The sequence below is a fragment of the Balaenoptera physalus genome, assembly GCF_965194825.1.
Source record: "Balaenoptera physalus genome assembly, chromosome: 18".
Taxonomy (NCBI): domain Eukaryota; kingdom Metazoa; phylum Chordata; class Mammalia; order Artiodactyla; family Balaenopteridae; genus Balaenoptera; species Balaenoptera physalus.
The window spans coordinates 62,344,361-62,363,686 of NC_138899.1; the positions used below are offsets into that span (position 1 = coordinate 62,344,361).

General features: G+C 41.5%; 1 long non-coding RNA gene across 2 annotated transcripts in view; it reads left to right on the top strand.

The window, feature by feature from the left end:
• LOC309647312 overlaps positions 1 to 19,326 on the top strand; it is a 41,892-nt gene that overhangs the window by 2,368 nt on the left and 20,198 nt on the right. For both annotated transcript variants that reach the window (XR_014255951.1, XR_014255952.1), the window contains exon 2: positions 2,479 to 2,641. This is a non-coding gene — a long non-coding RNA (uncharacterized lncRNA). The remainder of the gene's footprint in view (positions 1 to 2,478; positions 2,642 to 19,326) is intronic.

A 19,326-nucleotide genomic window follows, 5' to 3' on the forward strand; every position in this document is an offset into this window, starting at 1 on the left:
GTCATATTAGTGTAGCTTCCACATAAAAGTTCTGGGAGGGTTCTAATTAGTTAAAAATGACCAATTATAAGTCCTACTTTACAGATAATGAGGGTCAATATGTGGACAGTATATGTGTGTTGTGAACTCTATACCTCCTCGGATTTGTGCAAATTCACATGCACACTGAACAGTCTCTATAGACTGATAAGTAATGGCACTTCCTACTGATACACTCTTTTGCAAACTGTGCAGACCTAAACATGATAAACAAAATATGAGTTATTTTATAATATATTATACAGCTGAGCCTTGAGCAACGTGAGAGTTAAGGGTGCCAATCGGAGTACTGCTATCTTTGCCTCAAAAACAAAGAAATTGTTAAATGACTCACCCAAGGCAGAAAGCTGAAACAGGATTGGACAGAATCAGGACTCAAACCCTAGTTCTTTTGATTCTATATATTGTGATCTGTAATCAAACACAAGCTTTTCCCCACACTTAGTTAACTTAAAGATCTGTAAATTGAAAATGCAGTTTCTATATTTGTTGAAAAAATTCCACATATAAGTGGACCCCCGCAGTTCAAATCTGTGTTGTTCAAGGGTCAAGTGTAATTAAATATGAATACTTTATATATTTGTATTGTTATGATAACTGAATTCATGGTAACTTTGAGTGCAAAAGATTTTCTCAATCTATAGAATCAAAAAGGGTAAGTACCACCTTCTTATGAATATTTATGTATGCAACCTGCAAGGCGCTGTTCTAAGTATGTTTAAAAAATGAACTCTTTTAATTTTCATAAAACTCCCAGAGATGGGGCTTCCCTGGTGGTGCAGTGGTTAAGAATCTGCCTGCAGGGGACACGGGTTCGAGCCCTGGTCCGGGAAGATCCCACATGCTGCAGAGCAACTAAGCCCGTGCACCACAACTACTGAGCCTGCGCTCTAGAACCCACGAGCCACAACTGCTGAGCTCGTCTGCCACAACTACTGAAGCCCCCGCGCCTAGAGCCCGTGCTCCTCAACAAGAGAAGCCACCGCAATGAGAAGCCCGCGCACCGCAACGAAGAGCAGCCCCCGCTCGCCACAATCAGAGAAAGCCCGAGCACAGCAACAAAGACCCAACGCCGACAAAAATAAAATAAAATAAAAAATAAATAAATAAAAAAACAAAGCAACCTCCTAGAGGTGAGTACTGTAATTATCTCCATGCTACAGATAATGAAGCTGGAGGCGGAGAAGTGGAGAGGCTCGCCCCAGGCCACACAGCTGGTCAGTGGCACAGCTGGGATCTGAACCCAGGGTCTGGCTCCAACATCTGTGCTCTTAGCCTCTGGTTGTCCTGCCTCTCTTTTTACAGAAAGAGTTGCCTTCATGTACAGAAAATGGGTTGGGCACCTCTCGTCTAAAACACAAGCACCGTCAAACGCACAGTTCAGAGATTTGAGCAAAAAGCAGCTACAACCTTTGGTGGACGTTTGAGTGCGAACAAGAAGCTAATCAGGCTGCTCCTGAGTCAACAGAGGTGGCTGCATACACCACATGTCTTTTTAAAATTATTTTTTATTTTTATCAATATATATACTTTTTTATATAATGCATGATTAAAAAGTCAAAGAGCCCTGAAAAGCTCACAAAAACAGAGTTTTCAGTCACCACCTCCCCAACTCCCACATCCTGTCACATCCCTCACCCTAGTGGCAACCACTCTCAACGTTTTTAATTGGTCCTTCTACGCTTTGCTTGCATATTTTAAAATAACATGCCTACATTCTATATCTCTATTCAACTCTTTCGGAAATTCATTGCTTTCCGATTATGATGAATGAGGATTTTATCTCTACATGCCCTGTTCCCCTTCCTCTACCCTCTCAATAGATAAAATCCAAGTTTTTGTTAAACCGACAGTCAGTGCTTAGATTACTACACTATTATTTACATGTAACTAGGAATTATTATTTGTTTGAGATGCCTAACAGATATCTCTGTAGAGGTTTTTTAAAAAACAGAATAGAACAGAACATTTCATCAAAGTGCGTATCACTACTTTGTGGACACTTTTTTCGGTTGTATATTTATGTGTGTGGGTACTAGGTCAAACATAGAATACATTTTTTACTGTGGATTGAAAAAGTTTGCAAGCATTGGAGAGTAAGGATGATACCAACCCTAGGTCTTAGAAAAACAACACCTTCTACCTGAAGGTCCCCAAAGGGAAAGTTTGTGTAACTTTTGTGTTCCAGGGGCAGAAAGTCAAAGCAAACATGTACAAATAAAGTGGTGTGTTGAGATGATCACCTGTGATGCATTGCATAGATGGAGGGTGTCGTTATGGGCTCCAAATTATTTGCTCTCAAGATTCATATGTCAAAGCCTTATCCCCCGGTACCTCAGAATGCCACTGTATTTGGAGGTAGGGCCTTTAAAGAGGTAATTAAGTTAAAATGAAGCTGTTAGGGTGAGCTTTAATCCAATCTGACCGGTGTCCTTATAGGAAGAGGAAATTTGGACATACTGAGAGACCAGGGATGTGCAGGCACAGAGGAAAGATGGTGTGAGGACCCAGCGGGAAGGCGGCCGTCTGCAAGCCAAGGAAAGGCTGCAGGAGAAACCAACCCTGCTGACACCTTAATCTTGCACTTCCAGCTTCCATAACTGTGAGAAAATATTCTATTGTTTAAGCAACCCAGTTTGTGGTATTTTCCACCCTCTCCTCATCCTTCTTATCATACCTGCTGCTATTTTTCCTATTTAAAAAATCTTCTCTTGACCCCGCTTCCCTCACCAGCAACTGCTTTCCTTCTTTGCTCCCCTGTGCAGCAGAGTTCAGACTGTTTTGTTACCAAGTCCATTCCTTCCTTGTGTCAATTTCAGTTAGCTTTTCACCCTTACTTCCCCACGGAAACTCAGCTTGTAAAGGTCACCGCAGACCTCCGCGCTGCCTAAGGTAACGGTCAGTGCTCCCTGTGTTAGATCTCTCAGCAGCCCTGGACACAGTCCATCACCCCTTCTCGATAACGCTTTCTTCACTTGATTTCTAAGATGCCAGACTCTCTTCATTCTTCTGTTTCCTCACTGGTCTCTCTTCTCCATCACTCCAGCTGCTTCCTCCTGGTTCCTCCTGACCTCTACACACAAGAGTGTTTTCGGGCCACTGCTAGGCCCTCATCTCTATCTGCACTCACTTCTCATCACCTCAGTCAGTCCAGTGGCTTTAAATGCTACCTGTAAACCGACTCCCAAATTTTTATTTCCTGCCCAGACCTGTCCTCTGAACTCAGATTTGTATTGCAGCTCCCACTAGATACCTCTACCTGGGTGTCTAAAAGACATAAGCAAAGCAGAGCTCCTGTTCTACACCCCTCACCATCCCACCCACACCACCTGCAGCCTCCCTCGACTCAGCTGATGGCAATTTCTTCATTTCCGTTGTTCAGGCCAAAAATTGGGGGTTATCCTCGACTCTGCTCCTTGTTTCTCATACGCCGCAGCCAATCCATCAGGAAATCAAGGTGGTTCTGCCCCCAGAACGTGCCCAGAACTTGTCCGCTTCTCACCTTTCCACTTCTAGTTGCAGGTCCACATCTCCATCATCTCTCACCTGTGTTTCCTGAAATTGCCTTGTCACCATTCTCCCTGCTTCTCCCCCGATGTTTGCAGACCATTCTCAGCATGGCGGTCAGAGTGATCCTCTTTAAAACTCAAGTTAGGTCATGTTTTTCCTCTGCTCAAAGCTCTGCAGCTGGGACTTCCCTGGCGGTCCAGTGGTTAAGACTCCACGCTTCCACTGCAGGGGGCGCGGGTTCGATCCCTGGTCCAGGAACTAAGATCCCACATACCGTGCCAAAAAAAAAAAAAAAACCTCTGCAGCAGCTCGCCATCCCACTCAGAGTGAAAACAAAACACTGTTAGCTCTGAGGCCCAACATCATCTGACTTGGCATTACTTCTCTGGCTTTTCTGTCTTCACTTCCCTTTGTTCATTCTGCTCTAGCCATTTTGGTCCACAAGCACACCAGGACACTCCTGTCTTAGGGCCCTCACACTGGCCATTCTCCCTGTCTTCATCTGTTGTCCCCCAGCTAGTCACATGGCTAACCTCTCACTTCCTGCACAAACGTCACTTTCTCCAGGACCCCCAGCCTGGCCACCCTGTTTACTACTGCAATCTCACCCCACCTTCCATCGCCTTTACCCTGCTCTACTTTGTTCCCACAGCACTTGTCATCTTCTAACACTCTATATAATTCACTTGATGTGTGTTTTGCCAGTTGTCTCTTCCACTAGAATGTAAGCTCCATGAGGACAGGGTCTCTTGGCCCTTTTGCTCACAGACATAGCCCCAGTGTTAGAATGCTGTCTGAAATGGAGTGGGCACCAATAACAATTATTGGATTTGTTGTTGTCGACGGAGATGCTGAAATCATCAGACATTGAAAACAAACTGTAGTTGTCTACAATTTTGCTTCTAACTGGTAAAGCCTTACTGCCAATGATTTCTGTCCATATTCTCCTTGAAGAGTCTCAAAAGCAACTCCAAATATTTATAACATCCTCAACCAAAAATGGAATATTCGTCAGCGCAGTGGTGGGTACTGTCCCTGGTACCTTGTAACTCAAGAAATAATGGTTCATTCCAGCTTCCTCTGTTCTGAAGCTCCTTCCCCCAGCCAGTCCCCAAAGTAAGCTTGAAGACTCACATTCCTGGTCAAACCCACAGGGATGGAGGTGGAGAGTCAGACTCAGGCATTTCTCTCCCAGTGGTCAGGCAGTGAGAAAAGGAAAACAGGCCCACAGCATTGATTAACTCCTTCCTCAAAAAGCAGAAAGGCTTGAGACTGTATCTCAAAGCACAGGCCTCAGAGTCCCTAATCCCAGGTAAAAATAACACTCAACTCAGGAGTAAGCTCTGATGTCAAGAATCACATGTATGGTTTCTGTACCATAAATCACCTCTCAAAAAGCTACTCAGGGTAAGGGGTGGGTTCCCATTAAGTTGCTGGGTTTTAGGGCAGCAACTTCAACTTATATATATATGTTTCTTTTAAAAATTTTGTATTTAATTTTTACTTTATATCAGAGTATGGTTGATTTACAATGTTGTGTTAGCAACTTCAAATTTTAAATCAATTACAAAGCCTCAAAATGTGCCATTTTAACTCCTTTTAATAAGCCGAGTTATCTCTGGTCAATCCAGCGGGGGCTGCTCTACATCAGGAGAAGTTTTACAAGCTGAACAAAGCCCCTTATCGTCTTCATCCTCCTGTCCTAGTTACACTGGGAAGCTTTCATCAGAAGAACCTTATCCTCCTCGTTCCAAAACACAACACAACAAAAAACTCCCACTGTCCAACATCGTTCAACGTTAATTAAAGTCATTAGGCCTGTGGAAAGTGTGGCAATTTGTCTTTAACTCCCTACATTCTTGTGCCTTGAGAATAAAAAACAGTTTAGGTTAAACACCTCATTCTTTTAAAATATTCATGGTGCGGTTTCAATGCAAAGGTTTTCTGGAATTAACAAACCTTCTAAAAATAAAGTCTTCGGACTTCCCTGGTGATGCAGTGGTTAAGAATCCGCCTGCCAATGCAGGGGACACGGGGTCGATCCCTGGTCCGGGAAGATCCCACATGCTGCGGAGCAACTATGCCCATGCGCCACAACTACTGAGCCTGTGCTCTAGAGCCCGTGCACCACAACTACTGAGCCCGTGTGCTGCAACTACTGAAGCCCCTGCGCCTAGAGCCCGTGCTCCGCAACAAGAGAAGCCACCGCAGTGAGAAGCCCAGCACGCAACGAATAGTAGCCCCTGCTCGCCACAACTAGAGAAAGCCCGTGAGCAACCACAAAGACCCAACGCAGTCAAAAATAGTAAATAAATAAATTTATAAAAAATTTTTAAAAAATTAAGCCTTATCTCCTGCCTGAAATTCTCCAGGCATCACTGAAAACTTACCACTTCTCAGTAATGCCAAAGAAAGGTAGGAATCATCATTGGCCTCCTTTGATAGATTCATTTATTCTTTCAACAAATATTTATTAAGCTCTGTTTATGTGCCAGGGATCACACTACATGCTGGGCCTGTAGAAGGCAAACAAAACAACAGTGGTCAGGGAAGGTTTCCTGGAAGAGGTGAAATCAGAAACTCCTAAGACGGTAAAAGTTGGCTGGGCTAAGTGTTGGAGATGGGCAGGAAGATAGGCAGGGATAGAGAAAAGAAGAACTAGAGTAAGGAATCAATGTCAGAAAGAGAATGGTTAAAATATCTCATCAACTTCTTGATTCAAATGCATAGTGAATTAAACGGTGGACCTCCATAAAGATATGTCCACAACCCAATGAAGTGAGAGAGTGGCATGGACATATATACACTACCAAATGTAAAATAGATAGCTAGTAGGAAACAGCTGCATAGCACAGGGAGATCAGCTCAGTGCTTTGTGACCACCTAGAGGGGTGGGATAGGGAGGGTGGGAGGGAGACGCAAGAGGGAGGAGATATGGGGATATATGTATATGTATAGCTGATTCACTTTGGTATAAAGCAGAAACTAACACACCATTGTAAGGCAATTATACTCCAATAAAGATGTTAAAAATAAATAAATAAATAAATAAAAAAGATATGTCCACATCCCAGAGCCTGTGAATATGACCTTACTTGGAGAAAGGGTACTTGGAAAATTCAGTAAGTTAAGGATCTCAAGATAAGATGACCCTGGCTGGGACTTCCCTGGTGGTCCAGTGGTAAAGAATCTGCCTTCCAATGCAGGGGATGCGAGTTTGATCCCTGGTAAGGGAACTAAGATCCCACATGCCACGGGGCAACTAAGCCCACCTGCTTCAACTATGGAGCCCATGTGCCTCAACTAGAGAGCCCGCATGCCACAAACTACAGAGCCCATGCACTCTGGAACCTGCACACCACAACTACAGAGCCTGCGTACTCTGGAGCCAGCACGCCACACTAGAGAGGAAACCCATACGCCACAACTAGAGAGAAGCCAGTGTGCCACAGCAAAGAGCCCGCCCACCCGCTGCAGCGAAGGATCCCGCATGCCACAACAAAGATCACGCATGCAGCAACTAAGACCCAACATAGCCAAAAATAAAATAAATAAATTAATTTTTTTAAAAAAAAAAGATGACCCTGGCTTATCCAAGTGGGCCATAAACCCAATGATAACAGTCTTTATATGAGACACATAGAGGAGAGACACAGGGAAGAGAAGAAGGCCATGTGAGGACAGAGGCAGAGATGAAAGTTATGCAACCACAAGCCAAGGAATGCCTGTGGTCAAGGAAAGATACTTCCCTAGGGCCTTCAAGGGGGCACAGCTCTGCTTATGATTTTGGACTTCTGGCCTCCAAAACAGTGAGAGAATACATTTCTGTTGTTTTTAGCTTCCTGGTTTGTGTCAATTTATTATGGGAGCCCTAGGAAACTAATACAAGAAGGAAGAAGTCTAGTTTGAATGAGTAGACATTCTAAATTAGATTCTAAGGAAGTACAAGCACATTTCTTCTTATATGTAAAACAAATTACTAAGTGTTTCTTGGGTGCCTGAATATTAATAAACTAAATGCATTTCTATTAACAGCATCAATTTGTACATCATGAGCTAAAACCATTAGAAACATGTTGTGGTCATAAGTAGTAGCCCAAGTTATAGAGTAAGAGTCAAAAGAGATCTCAGAGGTCATCTGGTCTAGCCCAACCCCAGCCTGTGATTAATCCCTTTCTGGTAGAGGGAAGCTGGCCACCTCACATGTCAACCAATTCCATTCATATTGAGCCCAAGTGTGCTTCAAGATAATTGTCACACATTGGTACCAAACTCTGTCTTCTGAGGTCATAAGCAAAACATTTAACCTGTCTTTCACAGAAAAAACTATCAAGTTTTTCTTTCTTTCTTTCTGCTCAATGTAACCTATATTCATAGAATTCACAAGGGGAAAAAAGGTTATATTTTCAAATATACATTTCAAAATCTGTCAGATTTCAAAATAAAATGTGAATAATTCCCTTTTCAAAAAGGGGTTAAATATTGTGCTGGATGTGTATATATAGGTGTTATTTTTTCCAGCTTTGTTGAAATATAATTGACATATTATTGTATAAGTTTAAAGTGTAGAACATAGTGATTTGGTATGTGTATAAATTACAAAATGATTACCATAATGTTTCATTAACATCTATCACTCAAATTTTTCTTTTAACTGTGATTTGTTAAAGTGTTTTTTCTTATTATAAGAGTAATTATAAAAAATAAATTAAAAAAACAAAATAAACATTCCATCTTAAAAAATTTAGAAAATATAAAGAAAATAAAATCATCTGTTATCCTACCATTAAGAGACACACATTGTTAACATTTTGCTGTACTTCCTTCCCAACTTTTCATTTTCCACACCAACCATCTCTAGTTCCTTCAGCTGTGCCTCAACTGAAAGGATTTCCAGGTCTTTCATCACCCTGATCATCATCTCTTTCTCACATTCTAGTTGGTCCTTCATAATGTGTGGCAACTCATAGTGAAGATGATATGTCCAGAGCTGAGTAAAAGGAGACATTCCTTATGCTCTTGAAAATCACTGCAGGAAGAGTAGAGCCTTTGTAATGATAGATTTCAGTTCAAGTTGAGGTGTAGTCTCTGTATTTCAGGTTCTCCATCTATAAAATGGGGATAATTATGCTCCTCTGAAATTTTGTTGGAAGGCATAAAAGAATGTATATAAAGTGCTTGCTACATGATACGTGAAAATATTATTATAAGTTATAACAATAACTAACGTCTATTGAGCCACTGTTTAAGCCACTATGGGTACAGTTACTATTCCTGTTCACAAACAAGGACATGAGGCCCAGGAATGGTAGGTAATCTAGCTCAGCTCACATATCTTGGGAGGTGGCAGTCTGGATTCAGAGGCTGTGTTCTTCACCACTACACTGTGCTTTACAGCAACTAACATTACAGCTGCTCTACTTCTCCCAATGCATCATAGTGGTAGAGTAACTTTTTTGGAAGTCATGTAGTTTTGCTGATTCATTTTAAGTTTGCAATTTATTTTTTTTAATTCTTAATGGAAAGCAACCAATCCGTGCTTCAATAGGTTGGATAAGCCATAGAATAGATAAACATTAGTATATCCATATAATGGAATACTATTCATCAATAAAAAGGAATGAGCTATCAAACCTTGCAATGACAAGGAGGAGTCTTAAATGCATTTTGCTAAGTGAAAGAAGCCAGTCTGAGAAGGCTACGTATGATTCCATTTATATTACATTCTGAAAAAGGTGAAACTATATAGATGGTAAACAGATCAGTGGTTGCCAGGGGCTCAGGAGGTGGGAGGGTTGAAAAAGTGAAGCACAGAGGATTTTTTAGGGTGGTTAAACTATTCTGTATGATACTGCAATGATGGATACACGACACTATGCATTTGTAAAAACTCATAGAACTGTGCAGCGCAAAGAGTGAACCTTAACATGTGCAAATTTAAAAAATCATTTGGGAGGTTGTGAGATCCCAGGATGGGATGAAGAATGTGACAAAGTATTCTAACTATATTATATATGCATGAAACAACCTCACTGAAGGCAGTGAGTGTAAAAGGTGCTGACCTAAGTAACTTTCATCTTTAAGACTAAAGGCAAAATAAGTGGTATATAAACACCATAGTCTAGTTGATAAAGTTGTTTCTCAAGGTTATACAGGTTAACAATTCTGAAGTCACTATACATGTATATTGGGATTGAACAATTCAGTAAACAGATGGCAGATGTGGGAACCAGGTTTCTCACTGTTGGAGAAGGAGGTTACAGACAAGCAAGGCTAGAAGGCTAGAATGACCATGTGGTAATAGATTAGAGTTGGGCACATCAGTATGAACTCATGTTTACTAAACAGAGATACAGATGGCTACAAATAGAAATACTTATATGTGTGTGTGTATACACTGATTAGTAGACACATATATATTTCCTTGATCTGTCAGCTGAGAGGGCCTAGAAGCAGTGACCCCTGCTGCCTGGTAGCAACAAGGCCACCTAGGGTCTAGCTCTTGGCCCTGGATTTCTAATAACCATTCTTTGTTAAAAGGAACCAGGGCTCCTTGGAGAAGTGGCTGATTCTAGCACTGGGACAGGAAATATACAAGATGAACCTGGAGCATCTTGCACTGCCAGAAAGTAAGGAGATGCTAAAAAGAAAAGAAAAAAACCTACAATGATGGGAGTATGTCAAAGTGTCATAGGCCAACTGAAAGAGTTCCCCATGGTGAAAGCTGGAACAATTTGAGTAACAAAATAAGTAACATAGTATTGGATTAGAACCTAAAATATAAAATGAATATCCATGAGTCCACACTAAGGTAAATAAATGATTGGATAAATAAATAAATTGGGGAGAATAGACAAATCCCTCGTGCAGAATTCCAAGTTATTTGTGTAGGTCCTGCACCCTCAAGGAGACGGTGTGTGACTCCCCGCTCCTTAGGTGTATACTGCTAGCTATAACTTGCTTCCAGAGAGTACAGTATGGAAAGGGGGTAGGGGTAAACTCACAGTGGAGAAACCTGACAAACACTGCTTCAGCAGGTGATCAAGGTCAACATCAACAGTCATAAGTCAAGTTGATAGTAAGTACCCTTGATATAATGTGATAAAAATGGCTTTTTACCTCTGATCTTCCTCCAAACCCACAACCTCATGAGACAAATCCCAGTTGAAGGACAGTCTACAAAACAACTGACTCCTCAAAAATATCAAGATCATCAAAACCAAGGAAAGTCTGAGAAATTATCACAATCAAGAGGAGCCTAAGGAGAGAGGACAACTAGATGTAAGGTGGTATCCTGGACGGATCCTGGAACAGAAAGAGAACATTAAACAAAAACCAAGGAAGTCTGAATAAAGTATGGACTTTAGTCAATAATGATGTATCAAAATTGGTTCATTAATTGTGACAAATGTACTATACTAATAGAAGATAGTAATAACAGAGGAAACTAATGTGGAATATATGGGAATTCTCTCTACTACACAATATTTTTTTATAAATCTAAAACTATTCTGAATAAAAGTTACAATATTGTAACCTAGGTAATTGTTGCTCAAGGCAGAACCAAGTAGGATATTATTATTTTAATTCTCTTCCTACACAGTGTTTAGTTTTTCTGGTGTTTCTATTTCTTTTTCTTCTGGTAATCTTTTGCAATAATTCTCCGTTTATTTTTCCAAAAGCTCCATCATATCCAGTAGTTTTTCAAACCCCCTTTTTCTGGAAGCCTTGCCTCCCAGAGTCCTCTGGGGCCAGTGAAGGCTATCTTGTGAGAGGTTAATTTAATGTGGCCCTGGAGCCATCAGAAGACCATATGTCTGGACTGCTGGTGGTCTAACCTGATTCAAGGACAGAATTTAATGAAGCTGGAGGAGTGAATGAATTACACACACTCTAAATGTCCTCTCCTGCATTTCTTAGCTAGTATTTGCTGGGTAAAGTTGATATAATTCCAATCCAAAGCAAAGATGTATGATATTTCAGTTAGTCCAATAGCCTGATGCCTTCAAGAACCTTCTGGGATGCAGCAGCCATCAATTAATAAATCAATGCTGCTGGGCTATAAATAATTAACCATACAAATCCACCTACTATACCATCATCCTGTCCACATTTCTTTGTCTGATGCACAAGGAATTCGTGATAGACTCTACCAAATTCATGAACTTCAGTTACAATAATTTTTAATTTTTCTCCATCTAACATCCCTAAACAACAAAAACAGCAACAAAAAAGAGGTTTGAGAAAAAGGAACATATTTTCATATAATACCCATTTTTCACAGAATAATATGTGTTTAAATTTGTCCTCGTGAATGCCAGCCACGTTTTTTTAATTTCATAAAACAAGTACCTACCGCATAGCAAATGTTCAGTATTTTTATTGAAGTTAGTTGACTTATCTAGCATCTTAATGTGAAGGTCAGTTTTACATTCATTTTAACTTTTGTTTTCCCCTAGATCAAAATATTTGTTTTGGCTATACTGAGGGAGCTTTCCCAGAAAAACTCTCCTTTTTGGCTGTTAGTAAGTTAGTTCACTTCCTGTCTCTAACTCTGTGGGGACAACTCAGAAAAGATTAACTATAATCTCCAGGCTGCTGGTTTGTTTTTCACTTCCTTGCGTTTCAAATCCTGTTCATTTTTGTGTATCAGCCTCTCACAGGATAGGCAGATGCTTGATAAATGTTTACTGATTTAATTTAGAAAAACACCTCATGACCTAAACACTATAGTTCAATTGGCAAAATTGGCTTCAGATTGCCTTCACCTTCTCTCTGAATGTTTATCACAATCCAGAACATACTGCATGACCCTGTGTGCAAATGACTCACTGTAACACCTCTCCCCAAAGGCAAAGAGATAAACATTGAAGTGTCAGGAAATGAGGACTTGAACCCCCCCCCCCTCAAAACCACCAAATTCCCAGACAATTTAGCCTTCTGGATATAATGACATCATCGTCATTTCCCATTTTTCTACTGACTTTCAAATACTTCTGAACTCTTGTTATCTGATTCTGATGCTGGCCAGATTTTTATCGTTAAAGACAGACGGATGAGTCTACTGCTGAAAGCATGAGGTTGAAGGAGGTTTCTTGGCCCTCATCAGGGAGAACAGTGGCCCCTTTGTGTTTCCAGACTCTCTGGGGCTTGGCCCTTGCCTTTTCTTGGATAACTCGTTGCTCTTGGACATGCTGGGCTTCGGCCAGGTCTGGTCCTCAAACCTCCCCGCAAGTCATTCCCCTGGGGCAGCCCCGCCGGTGGTGAACACACTGACTCCCTGTCCTCCAAGGCTGGGCTTCCAGAAAGTCGCCTGCCCATTTTGTGAACCTAACACCTGATATAAAATTTCTAATTACAGACACCAAATTCTCTCTCCTAGGAGATCTGAAACTGCAAGCCACTCTTTGTTAAGACTTTTTATTTTCACTGGCAAGCCCTGGCCAAACGTTGGCCACATTTTACTCTGTCTGATTCATGTTTTTTATCTCTTCTCAACCAGACAAACACATAATAAAGCTTCATTTGCTGGATGACCAGGCAATCCATTTTCAACCCTGTATGTATACAATGCTCCTGCCGGGCCAGTGGGCTGTACAAAGTGCCCCAAAGGTATTTCTCAGGTTCTGGCAGAACAACTGCGACATTCCTCAACAAAGGCTTTACAATTTCAAAGGGAGTTTAGATCCCTTGATTTTAGCAGTGTCAGTGGTTCTTCTCTGAGTCTTCAGACACCCAGCCCACAGTGTGTTTAACGGTGGATTTCGATGTGAAATGGTGGGATTATGGATCACAGACATCACTTGGCAAGTGACCATTCTGACAGATGCATATTAAATCTCTGCAAACTATGCCTTTTGGGTTCGTTTACATCCTAGAGTATCGGTCAATAAACTTTACATCCCCAGCATGAGTGAAGGGCCTGGCCCACATCTATGCACCAAGGACAGTGAGGTGGGAGAAGTCCAGGGATATAAAGCTCTGATTAGTCCTCTTTCTTATTCCAAGTCACACTTGATATACATGCAGTTTCTGTCTGGCATGCACCCCAGGGGCCCGGGTAGGCTCAGGGTGGCCCCAGACAATAGGGAAAAAGAAAGTGTGCTGAGGTCTGATACTCCCCTGGGCTGCCAGGAGAAAGGGTCAAGTCGGAAAGTGCAGTGCTAGGGGAGCATATAGCAGTGTAGTCAAGTAACCTGGTCAAGGAAGACTTCCTGGAGGAAGCGATGTTTAAGCTGAGAGCTGAAGATTAAGTAGAAGAAGGCCAGTTGCAGAAGAAAAGTTTTCCAGTTGGAAGGAACAGCATATAACCAGAGGTAAGAGAGAACATGGTATATTTTAAGAAACTTAAATATTTTCAGTAAGGTGGGAAGCAGAGTACAAGATTGAGAAGTGGGAAGAACTGAGGCTGGAAATGTATTTAAGGACCAGGCCATGAGGCTAAATCATGAAGGGTCATGTCAGGGTGTTAAAGTATCTGTACTTTATCATGAAGACAATGGGAATTCTCTGAAGGGTATGGAAAATGGATTGGGAATGGGGAAAGATGGTGGTAGGAAAAGTCATTGTACTAATTCAGGGGGGAGATGATAGTGATTTGACCAAAATAGTAGCCACGGAGACGGAGCAAAGTTGACTGATTACAGATACATCCATCCACAGCTTAAAGAGATGACTTGGAGCCAACTCTCTCTACAGAAATGAAGCCAAAAAAAATATGGAGAGAATGAAATTGATGCAGAGAGAAGCTGAAGAGACCATGATGGGTTGTGTACGCCAAATTTATAAAGGAGCAAAACCCAAGAATATGTAGATGCTATGAGGAAGTTGAAAGATATGCAGAGTATAGGGAAAGAAAAGGGTAATGGGGAGAAAGAGATGATATGGCCCATGAGAGATGGAGTGGGGCGAGTGGTAGTCCCTGGGGCCAGCCCACTTCCTGGCAACTTTCTAAGTTCAGTTCCCATAAGCTTCAGCTTTATCATGTGTCTTATTCACGAATTCTCATGACCCCTGTCTCTCTTATTGCTCCACATAAGGGAGCTTCTCCCCCTCCACACGCAGACTAGCTTGACTGAGTTTTGTTTCTTGCAACTTAAAGAATCTGAATCAGTAATTATGTTATACAAACTAATTCTTCAAGAAGCTAATTAATTAAAACAATGCAAATTGATGCAATTATAATGAGAACTATAACTTCTGAGTGTTCATAGATGCCCCTGTCGATGGATCCATTATTTTTCCATTTGGTAAGCCCAACGGCAATCAAAAAAAGTGGCCTGGAGAGCATAGTTTCAGAACAAAAAGTACTGAATGGTCATAATGTCTGATCTCTCTCCAACTCCTTCTCCAGGGGATGGGGCTGAATCACAAGAAACCACTTCTGAGGCAAGAGAACACAAACCCGGAGGCAGTTACCCAAGGAAGCATGAGGAAAAAGAACAGGGAGAGAAGCCAACTCTTGCTAAGAAGCACTCCAGAATATTCTGGAGAAGTCAGATCAAACAGCAAGGGGGAGTGAAGGGTTTATGGAAACCTAAGATGATCAATCATATTGGACACGGGGAGGATGGGTAAGATGAGACAAGGCTCAGATCGGGGTGTTGGCTGGAAGTTGTTTGGTCAGGTACAGTGCAAGAGAACTGAGCAGCCTACCAGGTTTCAGGCCTTGTGAGGGTGAAAAAGAGATGAAAGTCTGGTCCACGTTCTTAAGCACTTACAGTCTGGTGAGAAACCCAGACATATACACAGATTACAAGATGTGGTGAGAAGCAGGTTAACACAGGTGCTATGAGTTTACAAAGTGCATTTAGATTAATCTGGGGGGTTCAAGACACCACAGCTGAGCTCAGATATAAAGCTGAGTCATAGTTATGATGGGAACTTTAGGGAGAGCAAAATTTTAGGTGTATCTGGAAAGATCTGAAGCACCCAAAGCAGGCTGTATTATTAAAATGAAAGGGAGAGAGAGGTAATAGCAGAAGAGAAGGCTGGAGAGTGTAAGGAGAAGCCATTCCATGAAGGGCAATTTTATTTCTGAGAAAAAATCTTAGACTTGTTCTTTTTTATAAATAAATATTGGTAAAAGTTTTATTCACAGAGGATGGAAAATTTATGCAACAAACACCGTATCGTCCAACTTAAAAAAAAAACTAGAAATATAAGGAAATTTTGACAAAACACCATTAAACTATAGCTGTCGATATGTGGCTTTTTAAATTCGAAATATGAAATAAACAAAAAATAACAAACTAGATATTGCAGAATATAATCACTGAAATCAATTTAGTAGAAACAGGATATGGAAACTGTAAATAGTGAATATAGACCTTTCTTTTTGTAAATCAGAAACAGAAAATATACATTCTTTCCTATTTTGTTGGAGTATCTTCAAATATTGATCATGCATTTAGGTACAAAGAAAATATTGATAGAATATCCTAAATAGAGATGTTATAGACCGTATTCTCTGATTAGCCTCTAAGCTAGAAATCAGCAATAAGGGGAATTCCCTGGCAGTCCAGTGGTTAGTAGGACTCTGTGCTTTCACTGCTGTGGGCCTGGGTTCCATCCCTGGTCGGGGAACTAAGATCCCACAAGCTGTGCAGCATGGCCCAAAAAAAAAAAAGAAATCAGCAATAAAATTGGATATGGTTTTATAAGAAGTCACTGAAAGATTTTTAGTAAGACAGTGACACAACCACGTGAGGAATGGGCTGGAGCGGGAGTTGGGAGACATGGGAGGAGGGAAACCAGTTAAAGAGACATTGCAACAGCCTAAGAAAGCGGTAATGTGAGTCTGAACCAAGACAGGAGTTGTGGGGAATGAAAAGGAGTAGACAACTGAAGAAATATTTACTAGATAAAATAAGGACTGCCTGACTGATTGAATTTAGGGGGGAGACAGAGAGAGAGAGACGTGCAGGGGGATGGAAAAAAGTTAAATGATGAGGTTGGGTGATGACCTGGTAGAGGCAGTGTCATTAACTCAGGTGAGGACTATACAGGAGAAGGGAGAGGTCTTGGGGAAATGGGGAGTTCTCTTTGGGCTGGTTGGGTTTGAGGAACACGGCCTGTACTGCAGTTTATGAAGAGAAAGAAAACTGTGTACATCGCCATTAACAGCAAGATTCTCCTTTTTTGTAGAGGAAATTCAGAACTCAGGTCATAAAAGGGGAGAGAGTGTCAGGGTTCCTCTTTTCTTTGTTGCCTGGTAGGGGATGGACTGCTTATCAGAAGTACTTAACAGGACTTCACACCACCTGCCTCTTATGCCCAGAGTTTGCCTGACATGTTTAGGAGAATGCTTAAGATGGGGTGATAAATGTCCATACCAGTTGGAAGACAAGACTAAGGACTATACAACAACTACTATACAACAACTATACAACTATACAATGTCCACTAAGGCAACTGTAAATTGTATACAACTATACAATGTCCACTAAGGCAATAGTAAATCCAGAAAAGGAGGCAGGACTCTGGGTGAAACCAAGAGAGTGGCCTTGCTCTTCATATGTCATGGGGAGACACAGAAGTCTTTTAGGTGCTGGGACGGATCACAGACAGTGGCCCACAGATGGAATAAGCTTTGGGTGGAAGGATCAGGACCCAGAGAGGGGCACTGGGGAGGGGAGGGGAGGGGCCTGCAGCCTGGACAGGGGTCAGGACTCAGCAGGGCAGACAAAGGGCGATGTGGCCGATGGGGTCAGTAAGCTAGTTACTTCACGGGCTCTCACGTAAATTAAAGTCATTAAAATTAATTTTGCCCTGTGAATTTTCCTGAGTTTCTCTACACTTGTTTGGATAATTGACATCCAAGACCAAGGAGATTCAGCAGAGACCTTTATCCAACATAGACACAAAGATAAAGCCTTGCTTTATGTGTTCACAGTTGAGGATTAAAGGACTTTTGATTACTTGAGGGGGCTTAGTAAGTGTTGATTACAATGACTTAGAAAATCCTTAGGGCATCAAATGGTGATGCAGCATAAGACTTCTAGAACACATTCGGCTCTGAAGCACGTGGTACAGAGGGCCTGGAGAACGAAGACACAGGCCTGCTTTGGCCACTGAGTGATCTCAAGCAAAGGGCGTCACCTTTTTTATCTTCAGTTTTCTAGTCTGTAAAACGGGAATTGATTCTAATTTCTTCATTCATTCAACAAGTATTTTATGAGCATCTATGTATGTATGCCAAGCATGATTCTACCCACCTTATAGAGTTATCTTGAGAATTAAATGAAACAGTGTAAGTGAAAGTGCATAGCATCGTGTCCAGAATCTATCAGGTGCCAAATGTATTTTTTTTATCCAAGAGAATTTTTTTACTAGAACAAGAGTGGGCATTTGAGCCAGTATTGGGTCAGGCCAACAATGGGCCAAGACACTCAAGAGTGCTTGCTATTAATATCAGGGTATCTTGCAGAGAGAAAGGATTGACTGCATCAGGGTTCCAAGAATGAAAAGACTTTTAATTTAATGATACATTTTTGAAGCAGTAGGATGAAGGGCAAAATGTTGTTCTTGGGAAAGTGAACCCTATGTCAAAGTTATTCTGGGAAGTCTTCAGAGGGTGCAATGAGGCAGCACAGATGTTCCAAGTTAAGACCCATTGGAAATATGAATGTCCTAGTAGGTCTAGAACATTAAGAAAGAACTACAAAGTAGTTTGTTTCATCAACATGTTCAGAGTTAAGGTGCATGACAAAATAATTATTCTTCTGAGACATCTTTAACTGTAAACACTGCAATGCACTCACTGAAGCCTGGGAAGTGAATCTGCAATTCAGAACACATATTTCAAATTAACTGGTAAGGGCCCTGATAATTCATATATTATTAGCATTTTCCAGTGCTCCAAGTAATCCATTTTAAAAAGTAAAGGAAGAAAATCTGACTCAAGCTGGAAAACATGTTTTCTCTCAGTATTACTTTCACTTCAGAAGTGAGTGGATTCATTATCAAAGGGTGAGGCGTTTTCCACTTTCCTTTTATAAACTGAACTTTAGCCCGGACCCTGAAGAGCTTAATGAGGCTGGTCAGAAGTCAGAATCGAATGGGATATACCTGATGCCCAAAGAGAGAAGGGAGAAAGATCAAGGCCGCTTGCATGTGCCCCTTTATTGCTCTGAAAGACGATAACATTACTTATTACACTGGGTGATAGCTGTAACTGCCTATTTATTTTTCAATCTTTCCAATAGACTATTAGCTCCTCAAGGACAAGGACTGTATATTATTAATCATTGTAATCCCCACTGCTTGAAACCCCCCTTGTAAGAGAGGCTCAGTAAATGCTTTATGGTGGGCAAGGGGATCAATGGATAGAGGGATGGACGGATGGATAGAGGAACGGATGGATAGGTGGATCGGTGAACCTTGGATTCCTGACCTTAAAGAAAAATTGCCATAACAAGACACGAAATGGTGCTCAAGTGAAGGGAAGACAAGATAGACCGATTGATTTGGGCCCAAGAGTCACTGTGGAGGGATCCAATTTTAGAGTCAGTAAGAAGAAGAACACTTGGATCAGTTTTACCACAGTTTCTCCTAATCCATCCTGCTGGGACTCTGGTCTGCGCTTCAGTAGGGAAAGCTGCTGTGGGATAACAAGGCTACCTTGTGGGGACCAAGAACTAGTACGAGCTCCAGGTCTTTCTGAGAAGGACAGAGGCCTGTCTATCTCATCCCTGTCCATGGAGCTGTAATCCTGGGAGGCAAGGGCTCCATCTGCCTGAGACAGAAAGGTTACAGGTTTCTTGGGCCACTGAACAG